We start from the raw sequence: 12,772 nt of genomic DNA on the forward strand, positions 1-12,772 counted from the left end.
TTTATACTGTGTATCAACAAATTACATTGTAGCTATTATTATTTAAATAGTTTATATTTTAACCTTCATACTAAAGTATAAGTGATTTATACACCACTATCACAGTATTATTGTGAATTTGACTGTGTACTTTTACCAGTAAGTTTATGCTTTCATATGTTTTCATATTACTAATTAGCATCCTTTTCTTTCAGCTTGAAGAACGCCCTTTACTATTTCTTATAAGACAAGACTGGTGATCATTAACTCCCTCAGCTTTTGTTTGTCTAGGCAAGTCCTTTATCTCTCCTTAATTCTGAAGGACAGCTTAGCCAGGTACAGTATTCTTGGTTGGTGACTTTTTTCTCCTTCAGCACTTTGAATGTGTCATCTCACTCTCTCCTGGCCTGTAAGGTTTCTGCTGAGAAGTCTACTGCCAGTCTTTCTGGAACTCCCTTATATGTTATTTGCTTCTTTTCTCCTGCTTTCATGTCCTCTTTTTGTCTTTGATTTTTGACAGTTTGATTATAGTATGTCTTGGTGTAGTCTTGTTTGGATTGAATCTGAGTGTAGACTGTTGGCCTTCCTGTACCTGGATATTTATATCTTTCCCCAGATTTGGAAAGTTTTCTGCTTTTACTTCTTTAAATAAGCTCTCTGGGCCTTTGACTCTCTTCTTCAATTCAGTTCAAATATTTGCTGTTTTGATGCTGTCCTATAAATCCCAGAAACTTCTTTTGTTCCTTTTCTTTCTTTTTTCTCCTCTGTATATTTTCAAATACCCTGCCTTTAATGTTACAGATTTTTACTTCTGCTTTGAGCAGTTCTGCTGCCGATGCTCTCTATTGCGTTCTTCATTTAACTTATTGTATATTTCAGCTTCAGAATATTTGATTTTTAAAAGATACTTTCATTTTTTCTGTTAAGTTTCTCATTTTGATCATTTATTGTTTTCTTGATTTTACTGAATTATTTCTCTGCATTTAAGTTTCCTTAAAACAATTATTTTGAATACTTTGTCAGACAGTTCATATATCTCCACTTTGGCAGGGGGCACCTCCTGGGAGATTATTATGTTCTTTTGGTGGTATTATGTCTCCTTGGTTTTTCATGTTTTTTGTTGCTTTATGTTAATAATCTGTGCACTTGAATCAGTAAGGACTTATTCCAGTCTTTGCATACTGGGATTTTCTGGGGAAGCCTTTCACCAGTCAGCTCATCAAAAGATTCTGAGCAGGTCATCTGGTATGGTCCTCTGGCAGACTTACTACTGGAGCCCTTCGACTTTGTGCCTGGATCAGCAGGTGGGTGGGCCTGGTACCTGGGTGTCTGGGTCTGTGGGGTTGGGCCTGGAGCCTTGCATCCCCATTGTATCTGTAAGAGTAGGTCTGGAGCCCATATCCTCAGGTTGATCTGAAGCCTGGGGCCACAGGGGCTGACTTGGTCCTGGGGTAGGTCTTCAGTGTGAGTCTGCAGAGGCTGACCACGTACTGGGATGGCTTGGTACCCAAGTCTGCAGGGTTGGTCCTGGAGCCTTGGTACATGGGGGCCAGCTTGGCAGCAGGGTCTGCTGGGCTAGGCCTGGACCCTGGGTCTGATGGAGCGTGGGGCAGCAAGGACTTTGTTCTTTGCTCTTGCTGTCTTTTTTAATGATTAGGTGGCTTTGTCTAGTGGTATGCTTTGATTTTTTACTGCAGGGACCAGATTGGTACTGGGAAATCTTGAAGCCTGTGTCCTGAGGTGCCAGCCTGGTGACTCAGACCCAGTCCAATGACAGGTTAGCCACCTGAATGACAGACCCAGCCCCTGTCATTGGTCTAGGTCTGAAGTCTGGGGCTGTGGTCTGAAATCTAGGGCTGTGTAGGGCAACCTGGCTCTGGGATGGTCTGAAACCCGGGGTGGAACCTGGGGTCATAGAGGCTGGCCTGGTGCTGGGTGGGTACGGAGCCTATACCTGCAGAGGCAGACCTCATGACTAGGGCTTCAGGGCCAGCTTGGTAGCTTGGGTGGGCTTGAAGTCTGGGGCTAATGGGACTGTTGGGGTTGGCCTAGTGGTGGGGCAGGTCCAGAGACTGAGCCTGCCAGGCTGGCCTAGAGCCTGGGGCTGCGGGATCCTGCCTGGTGCTGGGAAAGACTTCGACTCTCAGTCCACAGGTAGGTACCATTCTGGAACCTGGAATCTGGAACCTCAGGGGCTGGCCTGGCACTGGGTGGGCGTGGAACCTGTATCTGCAGCCCAGAAGCAGGGTCTGCAGGTGCAAGCCTGATGACAGGCTGCAGGGGACAGCCTCGTGCTGGCTTTATTGAGGCAAGTTTCATTTTGCCAGCAGGTCCAAAGCAAAGTCTAGTGCTTATTTCTGTCTCCTTCCCCCATGCTGAGGATACCTCGCTTTAAGCTGTGGTGCCTGGGGTTGGGAGGGGGTGATGCAAGTGATGTCAAACTATCATTCCTACCTTCTTCAGTGCTACATCCAGGTGCTGTAATCTCTCACTTGGTTTCCTTAGTTCTTGTGAAAGGTGTTTTTCTATGTGGATGGTAGTTCAAATTGATATGTCTCTTGGGTGGAGGTGATGTGTACTGGAAAGTCGTGTTCCTCCATTTCTTGGTATCTATCTCATATTGTCCCAGATTTACAGATGAAGAAACTGAAGTTCAGCAAACTTGAATCTCTTGCCAAGGACACAAAACTATTTAGTAGAGCCAAGGTTCAAACTTCAGTCTTTGTGAATTCAGAGGTGACTTGCTTCCACTGTGCAGATGTGGAATCTCAAACTAGTCTTTAGATTCTGCGAGATTTTTCTTTCTCTGTTATGCTCTAAGAAATGGGAAGTAGAAAAGAACAGTGATGGATGAGGGAGAACTGTCCTTCAGTCTACACCCTCCACAGGAGTTTTGTTGCTGGGGAAGGTTGGGGAGGGGCTGTGGAGAGAGGGTCCTTAGTACCCAGCTGAAAGTATTTTTACCATTGGAGTGGTTCCAGATTCACTAAACTGCCGTGAAACTTGCAACCAAGGTGCGACACTACCCCTGACTGCAACTGTCTACCATTGCCAGGCCTTTGGAAACTGCTGCTTTTGCCACCAGGGCCTTTGTTTAAAAGGGCGCTTTGCTTTCTATCCCTGTGGCCGTCACCAGCTTCCCATTGATAGCTCCTATCTGTAACTGTTGGGGTTTACCATACAAGAAGCAGACTCTCTATCAGCTGTCTTCACCTATGTTGTCTCATATGTTGCTGTGTGTCTGAGGTATAATAATTTGTCATAGTTTCTTCACTTTTTTTTCATAGCTGTCTAATTTGTATTGTTTTGAGTACCAGGACTATGCAGTGGGCTCCAGAACTTTCTCCAAAGGGCATCTGTTGCCTTTTAACTGGGGCTGTTCTAGTCTGTGCTACCCAAGAATGCCCCTTTATATGCTTTTCAAAAATCTTAATTCAAAATTATATTTTTTGTGAAAAATAAAAAAAAGAATAAAATAATTACCACCCAAAGACAACTTGCTGATTTTGGTATATATTATTCCAACATTTTCTACATTTATGTATATATATTTACATAAAGAAAACATACTTTTTAAATAAAATGGCTTGTTTTGTACCTGTAGCTTAGTGTCCTGACTTTCTCTTGAAACTATCTTTCATACCATTAAATATTTTCATATCGTTTAGTAGTAAAATTGTTCAGCTAATCCTCTATTAAGTTGTTTCTCACCTCTCTGCTGTTGTAAACAGTTCTGTGGGAAGAGTTGATGTAGCTAATTATTTGTGCACATACTTAAATATTATACTTTTCTCCCCTGTCTGGTTTATTTTTTAAGTAATATGTGTAAATGAGAGAAGTGACTAAGTTGCTCTCCCTACTGATCCACAGTGTCATGATTTCTTTAGGGTACATTTCTAGCATTTTAATTGTTGGATCAAAAAGTATGCAAAATTTTAAGTCATTTGCATTTTAGAAAGGTTATATAAGTTTACTCTTTTACCAATAATGGAAAACCTTTGTGAACAATGGATATTTTCATTTCAGATTTTGTCAGCTTCATAGGTGAAAAATGAATCTCATTGTTTTTGACTTATATTTTTAAATTGCTAGTGAAGTTGAACGTCTTTTTTTATTTACAAATTGGTAATGTGGATATTTCTTCTTTTGTAAATTGCCTGTTTGTTTTTTCCTATTTTTTACCATGGATGTGTTTATGTGTTCTTATTGATTTGTAAGAGTTCTCTAGGGGAGGGAACTTGGATTTAGAATATTAACAATTCGGGTGTCATAAATATTAGTTACTCCCCCCAGTTGTTTTTGTTTTTATTTTATTTGTGATATTTTAAAATATTATTTAAGGTTACAGAAGATGTAAAAGCTAAAAATGAAAAGTGTAATCATGCTGTTTTCATATTTTCTACCTAACAGCATTAGAAAATGTACAATTCTTTATCTTTTTGTTTTAGCAGTAGAAAATTTCTATGCACTTCTTGATAGAAAAGATGTGAATTTGACTTACCCTTTCCCATTTGCCTCTTATCCTATTAATATTTGAGATTTAAAAATTCTTATTATTTACCCTTATGACTTGAAGTAACTCACCTAATTCTGTTTTGTATTCTATTATCATTCAGTGGCATCTCTTGACTCACTGCTTTATAAAATGAGAACATTAGCACCTTTATCCCTTCTTACCCCCTCCTCTGCACCCGCAGACTGAGCCCAGAGCATTTCTAGGAGTTTCTCCTTCCTCCATAGTCTGCACAGGACAGGCTTTCATCTCCACTGCAGCTCTTTCAGCTGGTTCATCTCCCAGCTGGCTCATCTGCTTCCTGTTGTTCCAGCCCGTCTCTTCCCTGTTACAGGTTTTCCTCATTGTACCTCCGTCTTTTTATTTAAATGGTTCTCTAAAGATGAAAGACAAATGTGCCTAGCCTGCCATCTTGAGCTGAACATTGTAGTGCTTTGGATGTATAGAAATTTTAAAAATTTTATGTGATGAAACCTGCAAGTGATTCCTTTTGGTTTCTACCTTTGGTGCCATGTTTAGAAAGTCCTCCAATTTAAGATTATGTTTTCTTTGGTACTTTTGTGAATTATTTCTTACTTTGAAATCTTTGTTCATTTCTAGAATTTATTTTGGTGGGTAGAATGGTTTGGAGATTTATCTTTTGTTCAAATGTTTAGCCAACTACTCAGTATCATTTATTAAATAATACAAAGTTTTGAAGTACTGAATTCTTACATATATTTGTGCCTGTTGCTGAGCTTTGCTTCTTTAACCTGTCTCTGAGGCACACTGGTGCCAAACTTTTAATTATTGCCATTTCAGAATTTTAATATCTGGAGGGCAGAACTTTACCACCATCCTCCCACATCATCGTTCTTTATCAAAATATTCTTAGCTGATGTTGTATTCTCTCCTCCCTGCTGCAAAAGGAGAAGTTTGCTGTAGTATACATGTTTGAATGAGGCTGCCTTGGTCAGCCCACATCTTAGCTCTTCTTCAGTGTTTCTTTCCAGCTAGGCAGAGAGAGTAAAACGTCTGTGTAATACTAGTTCCCTGTTCCACCCAGGTTTTGTCTTCACTTGCTTTCAGGTCCAGGACTGGAAAACGCAGTACATGCCAATAATTCTAGTCTTCTCTGATCTGTGAACATATTCCTTCACTGACATTTGTGTAGTTACTTGGAGCCAAAAGGAAAATGGTCACTTAGCCAGATTTCACTCTCAACATTTCACGCCTCCTTCCGCTACCTGATACCTGCTAGTACCTCCCAGTCACCCAATCTGATCTCCCAATCCTGGCATCTGACCCAGCCTCCATCACTGCCTCCCTCAGGAATGTGTAGATGGCCTTCAGGCCATTTCGTCAGGCTCCCTGTTTCCCACCCTACCTGCCAGTATGTAGTTGACCTGCCTGCCTGCCTGCCTTCCTGGGTGTTGGCACAGTTTGTGACCTCAGGTGCCTTTGTGCTCAGGCAGAATTAGGCACCTAGCAATTTAAGAAATACTTATGGCTGGGTGCGGTGGCTGACGCCTCTAATCCCAACACTTTGGGAGGCCAAGGCAGGTGGATCCACAAGGTCAGGAGTTCCAGACCAGCCTGACTAACATGGTGAAACCCCGTCTCTACTAAAAATACAAAAATTAGCTGGGCGTGGAGGTGCATGCCTGTAATCCCAGCTACTTAGGAGGCTGAGGCAGGAGAATCGCTTGAACCCGGGAGGCAGAGGTTGCAATGAGCCCGAGATGGCGCCACTGCACTCCAGCCTGGGCAACAGAGGGAGACTCCGTCTGAAAAAAAAAAAAAGAAAAGAAAAAGAAATACTTATTTAATTATGCTTACCTAGAAACATTGCAACATCAACATAACTGGCTCCAGCCAGAAGAATGAGTACTTGTTTCCTGGAGGGAAGGATGCCAAGAAACCTATGCTTTGGAGTCTCTATGGGCACGGAGCCTGTGTTTGAGGCAGATGGAATTTCAACCGTCGGAAACTCACCGTCATTGACTCTTTCCTAAACATACTTAGAGCTAAATGAAAAATAGTCACCTTTGCACAAATCTTTTATCAAAAGCCAGGGAGAACAGAAAATCCCTTTTACTACTTTTTTATTTTCCTTTTTTTTTTTTTTTTTTTTGAGACAGGGTCTTGCTCTGTTGCTCAGGCTGAAGTACAATGGCGCCATGTTGGCTCACTGCGCTGCCACCTCCCGAGTTCTTGCGATCCATCTGCCTCGGCCTCCCAAGCAGCTGGGACTACAGGCTAAATTTTTTTGTATTTTTGTAGACACGAGGTTTCACCATGTTGCCCAGGCTGGTCTCGAACTCTGGGCTCAAGCGATCCGCCCATCTCGGCCTCCCAGAGTACTAGGATTGCAGGGATGAGCCACCATGCCCAGCCTACTTTTTCCTTTCACATTTGCTGATTTTTGTCCCATCCTTCTTTTTGATCCTGCAACAAAAAATTAAAATGTTAAATATTAAATATCTTTTGTAGAAGATACTTTATTAAAATTCTATTTCAGTGCTATCCAGTAGAAAAATAAATGCAAGTAACATTTATAATTGTAAATTTTCTAGTAGCCATATTAAAAATAGCTTTAAAAACCCAGGTGAAATTAATTTTAACATTTAAGCTAGTATATTCAAAAGAATGTATCAGCATGTAATCAATATTAAAATATATTGAGATGCCTTACATTCTTTTTTTTCATTTGATATCTGGTGTGTATTTTATACTTCTGGTACATCTCAATTTGGGCCAGCCACATCTCAAGTACTCAATAGCTACATATGAAATCACTTTACCTCCAAATTTTGAGTGATTTCACTAGTGTCTTTATATTGGCAATAATCACATCTAGAAGTTCTTAACTGGGGATGCATGTTCAGAATCACCTGGAAGCTTTTTCTAAGTATGCATTCCTGCCTGTACCCTCACTAGATCTGCTAAGGTAAAAATCTCTGCTCCGTGTGAGGCTGGGCATGTGTGTCTTGAGAAAGGTACATAGGTGATATTGACAAGTACATTTAATTAAAAACCACTAAGATGTCCAGCTTCTCCGTTCTACCTATGACTAAACACATCCTGTGTGATCAAACAGCATTCCCACAGAGAGTAATGATACAGACCTCAGGCTTCCATTCGCAAATCTGGTGTCCTTTTTGCCTCATCATTTCTAACGTATAGGATGAGAATGTAGACTAATATACACAGATTTGTTCAATAACAAGAGTCAGCAACAAAAGGGATTTTCAAGTTACTCTTTAGATTGTCAGGAAATTAAATGTAAAATATCCTACCTGCACATGTGTGCACACGCACACACACACATTGTCAAATAGTCTTGTTAATTGACGTTTCATTGCGATGGGCATGACTGTGTAATTTTATATGTATTTCCATTTTCTTGATACCTTTTAGACTCACCTCATAGAGTATATGTTTCAGAAACTGCTTTTAAAAATCTATATCAAAATAGATACCAAGGGCTATTACAATTATTTTAGCATATCTCTGGACATCATGACGAAATACAAAAGTTCTTCAGCCTGTCAGTTTTCAAAGTGTCAACTGGATTTTTCAGGTTAAAATTTCATGTCTTTAAACTAATAACAAGGCTGCCAGATATCAGCAGGCAGTGTGGTTGACTACTCTGTAATTTTATGGGAATTCTTTATAGATGAGTCACAATGGCTTTCTTCTCTTTCACATAGTGCTGGCAAGGACAGCACGCGTGCTGTACTGAAAGATAAAGTCTCAGAAAGGTCATCCAAAGGTAATTCAAGGATTATTTTTGATGAGTTGGAGATATGGAGAAAAATGTTTGCTCTTTGACACTTAATTTTGTATGAAGTGACCAAACTTAGATTATCCAGTTTTATTTCATGCAAGTGAATTTAACCATTAAATATGTTCATAGTTCTTTAATCCATATCCTTATTAAAAATCAACTTAAGTCTACAAAAGTCACAAGTAATTAACAAGGCCTGTTAAATAAAATAATGATATCCATAATAGCCTACAAATAATTACTAGAATTTTAAAAAAGCATTTTAAAGGTCCAGAATGTTTACACAGGTTATTTAACAGTGATCAGGATGGTTATGTTACACCCACTTGAAGGAGGCTTCTGTTTAGATTATCTAGACTGTCTTTGTACAAATGGAAAATTCAGAGAGATCCAAAAAGATGAAGGGATTAACTCCACTCACATAGAGATTCCCTTCCAGTGCTAGTTTGCCACTGTCTTCTGACTCACTTCAGTTGGCTTTTTTTTTTTTTTAAATCAGCTATGATGACTTTCTTTTGCTAGAATGTAATAGCATGTTAAGGTGTAGTGATTTGCTTATAATAAAATGATTTAAAATATTTTGACACGTCTATTGGACATACCAATACAGCAGAACAAAGACAATAGCAGCATGACTTCAGTGCTTCTGAGTTCCATGTGTGTTTCCTTCCGCGTGTCTACCGTAGGGCATTAAAGAGCATGATCATTTCTTCAAAAATAGGTTCCTTCGAGCTGAGTGCAAGATCCAAATTTTAAAAATACCTTTTGTGGAAAATACTAAAACTTGGAACCACAACCTTGTTTCTCTCTTTTAACATAATTGCTCACTTCATGAAAAAAAAAATCCCCTTTGGACAAGTGGATGTAATTGTATATGTAATGCACTGGGAAGTATGAGTTACTATTGATTAATTTGTATTAAATATATGAGAAAAATGTATGTATTTTATTTGTAATTTTAAGTTGACAAGATGATAAACAGAAAACCTCTTATTTGGAGTTCCCTGATGTATTCTTAAGTGTTCAAGACCCTTAAAACAAAAAATAATGATTTCTCGCTTTACATTCTCCTCCTTTCTAGTGTTTTTTTTTTCTTCTTTTGTAGAACAGTGATTTTATTGTAGAATTAAAACTGATAAACCTGATCCCTCAACTCTGTGCTATTTTGTTTACCCCATGAGGAGCTGCTCCACATAAACTTGAGAGTTTGTTAGAAGGTACCTTGTTCAGCACATTATCAGGTTTAAGCAATTGCCATTCAAAAGAGTGAAGAACTCACTCTGACAAGAAAAAAAAGAGTTGTTATTTCTATGCCAGTGTTTGTAGAACAATTGCCTGGTTAGGCAATTAGATAGTAGGGTTTAATACAATTGAGCTGTGATGCATAATATGAGTAGTCATATACTGTTTTATAAGAGTCTCGGATTGATATTTTTGTTATACTTTGCAGTCAAATCCTGAAAACTGTGATTTGATAACTATATAGTGATTATTTCTTAGCAATTTTTGAAGGTCTGCTAACCAAAAAATTATAATAAAATTCACTCTTATGAAATTAAAGATTAAATTACAAAAATACAACTGTTTAGATAAATATTCAAGCACTGACAGGCATACAGCACCTCAGTTCTGTTTGTTTGCTGGCCATTATGTTTTCACCAGCTTTAGTTTTAAAAATTCCATCTTTATCCTTGATTAAATTACATGAACATCCTTTCCTATTACTCCAAAGGATTCCTCACAATTTTTTTTATAGCACCTTTGCTTTTATACTGAGGGCTTTTAGATAGACTTAAATAGATTCTTCTACTGTATGTTTCTGAAATGTTGGCCCCTGTACTTTACTAACATACATTTCACTTTATAAAGTTAATGTAAGGGTTTTTCAATGGCTCCTGGCAAACCTAAACAATCTCTGGTTTGCAAAAAGATCAAGATACCTCTGGAAATAACACACAACCCAATGTTGTTATTATTTTTTGTAAGACCTAAGTAGAGAAGTGATCATTATACTGTGTATTCTTTAATCTTGATGTTTTTAAAGAAGTTTAAGTGTTGTGTCCTTTAAGCAATTAAGTTCAGTTCAAAAGACAATAAATACAAAGCTCTTAAAAAAAAAAAAAAACCTTTAAGAGACCACATTGTGGTAAGTATTTCAGCCTCTGGATTTTGATAAACTAGAAGCTTTCTTTTCAGGAGTCATTAACTTGCAATTTGGCCCAGATCACTCTGTAAGGTCATGGTAGCTTCAGGCTCCTTATCGCTAACTAGCCTGTCCACTGGGGCAGAAAGTGTGTTCCGAGAGAAAGAACAAGATTTCTGTGATTAAATTGAGTCCACAGGGGACTGAGAGCCCTAAGAAAACTCCGGATTTTAAGAAATCTGCAAAGAGAAAAGGGACTGACAGATCCAGATGAGCCGTGGGAACAGTGAGGTGCTTGGTGCATGTATATACTCTATAAGTTCTCAATAGAGCTGTTTCAACCACTAGTCCAAATTCAGCTTCTCAAGCCTGGTAGAATCAAATTTCTGGCACTTGGCAGCAGAGAGTTTACAGAATGTCTTGATGGAATCAAGTAGTAACCTGTCTTCCTTGTCTTCCTTTTGCTTCCAAATTTACGAATTGGATTTTTTTTTTTTTTTAATGCTCCTTCCAGCCCTAGTAGTGACAGCATTTTCCAAAATGTTACTCGAAACCTCTCAAATAGCAGAGGCAGTACCAACACATCCTGGCATCTAGCCTACGGTCGTGCTTCAGGAATACACTGACTGCCTCAGTGATGGCCAGATGCCAGTTCTTATAGTCAAGTTGTGGCTTGGACACACGGACCCATTCCCTTCTGTAATCCTATCATGATCCCCTGCTTTCTTTCTTCCCTGCCAGAATCTAAGCTCCTAGAAGGTAAGTGCAATGACTTTTGGCTCTTGTATTCCCACACCCATGTTGGCTAGAAACATGGTGGATACACAAAGAAAGTTAGTGGAAAGAATAAATCCAACTATTCAAGAGGTTCTGAATACCCACTGGCCCCACCACCCTCTGCTCTTTCTTTTTTTTTCTTTTTTTTTTTATTGAGATGGAGTCTCATTCTCTCGCCCAGGTTGGAGTGCAGTGGTAAGATCTCAGCTCACTGCAACCTCCGTCTTCTGGATTCAAGTGATTCTCCTGCCTCTGCCTTCCAAGTAGCTGTGATTACAGGCATGTGGCACCATGCCTGGCTAATTTTTGTATTTTTAGTAGAGACGGGGTTTCGCCGTGTTGCCCAAGCTTGAACTCCTGACCTCAGGTGATCCGCCCGCCTCGGCCTCCCAAAGTGCTGGGATTACAGGTGTCAGCCACCAAGCCCAGCCTGCTCTTCTCCTTTTAATGCACCCAAGTCCTGGGGAACCCAACTGAGGATCACAGTGGTGAGCTGGGGGAAGGCCCATTGTTGACCCTAAGACCTGGCCTGCCTTGAGAAGTTTCAGGATGTGGAATTTCATCAGGCTCAAGAAATCCTTTCAAGGAGCATTCTGACAATAGAACCATATAAAATCCACTATTCTTTTTGTCAATTATTTTGAAGCTGTTCTGGTAATTAAGATTGAGCTAGAAAATATGAACTACGTTTTTACAAACACTCAGACCTTCAAAACTGGCTTTAAAAGGCCGGATGCAGTGGTTCACGCCCGTAATCCCAGCACCTTGGGAGGCCAAGGCGGCAGATTTTTTGGGCCCAGGAGTTCAAGACCAGCCTGGGCAAGATGGCAAAACCCCTTCTGTATAAAAAAAAAAAAAAAAAAAAAAAAAAAACAACTACCGGGTATGGCAGCATAGGCCTGTGGGCCCAGCTACTTGGGAGGCTGAGGCAGGAGGATGGCTTGAGCCCGGAAAGCGGATGTTGCAGTGAGGTGAGATCACGCCCTGCACTTCAGCCCGGGTGACATTTTTGTGCATTTTTAAACAATTTTCTACAGAAGAAAACCAAAATTACCTTGCACAGCTTTCTTATTTAAGTTGAACTTAATATTTCTAGTTTTTAAGATTCAACTCTTGGAATCTTCCACATTTCTTTGCCTAAGTAATAGGGGGTGGTTTATGTTTTTTGCCATTCATAATTTTTCTTAAACCTTCATACCCACATTTAGCTATGTGCACTTTAAGGCACACAGTGAAGATGAAATTTAATACACATCAAACTTCTGTGCAGACTTGGTGAGAAACAGATATTTTGCAGCCTACTTTCACTCTGTGAGTCATTAAGGAGTGGGTTGATAAACTTGCATTGCAACTTTGCTTATAGAAGTTTGTGCCTATTGTAAGATAACTCCCTCTAGAGCCAAAAGATAAAAAAATGCTAAGGGTACTGACAAGTGTTTATAAAATACAGTCATAAAGACATCAGGCTCCAAAGAGTTCTCTGATTAAATTGCATAATAACTATAATTTATCTGACTGAATCACTTTGTTAAATTTTGTCTTGGCTTCTGGAGACAGGGTAGGGAGACAGATTAAATTTCAATACCTTATG

The 12,772-nt window shown here is 39.5% G+C and overlaps 1 protein-coding gene across 3 annotated transcripts in view; it reads left to right on the forward strand.

The window, feature by feature from the left end:
- Window positions 1–12,772, forward strand: part of GALNT7 (polypeptide N-acetylgalactosaminyltransferase 7) — a 150,988-nt gene that overhangs the window by 33,143 nt on the left and 105,073 nt on the right. Inside the window, exon 1 of one of the 3 annotated variants that reach the window (XM_033215701.1) lies at window positions 198–315. The exons of the other annotated variants lie outside the window; for them this stretch is intronic. The gene's annotated coding sequence lies outside the window, so the exon portion shown is untranslated. Of the gene's footprint in view, window positions 1–197; window positions 316–12,772 lie in introns of those variants that run through there. 3 annotated transcript variants of the gene reach the window in all.

This window comes from Trachypithecus francoisi, unplaced genomic scaffold, assembly GCF_009764315.1.
Source record: "Trachypithecus francoisi isolate TF-2019V2 unplaced genomic scaffold, Tfra_2.0 Lachesis_group1, whole genome shotgun sequence".
Taxonomy (NCBI): Eukaryota; Metazoa; Chordata; class Mammalia; order Primates; family Cercopithecidae; genus Trachypithecus; species Trachypithecus francoisi.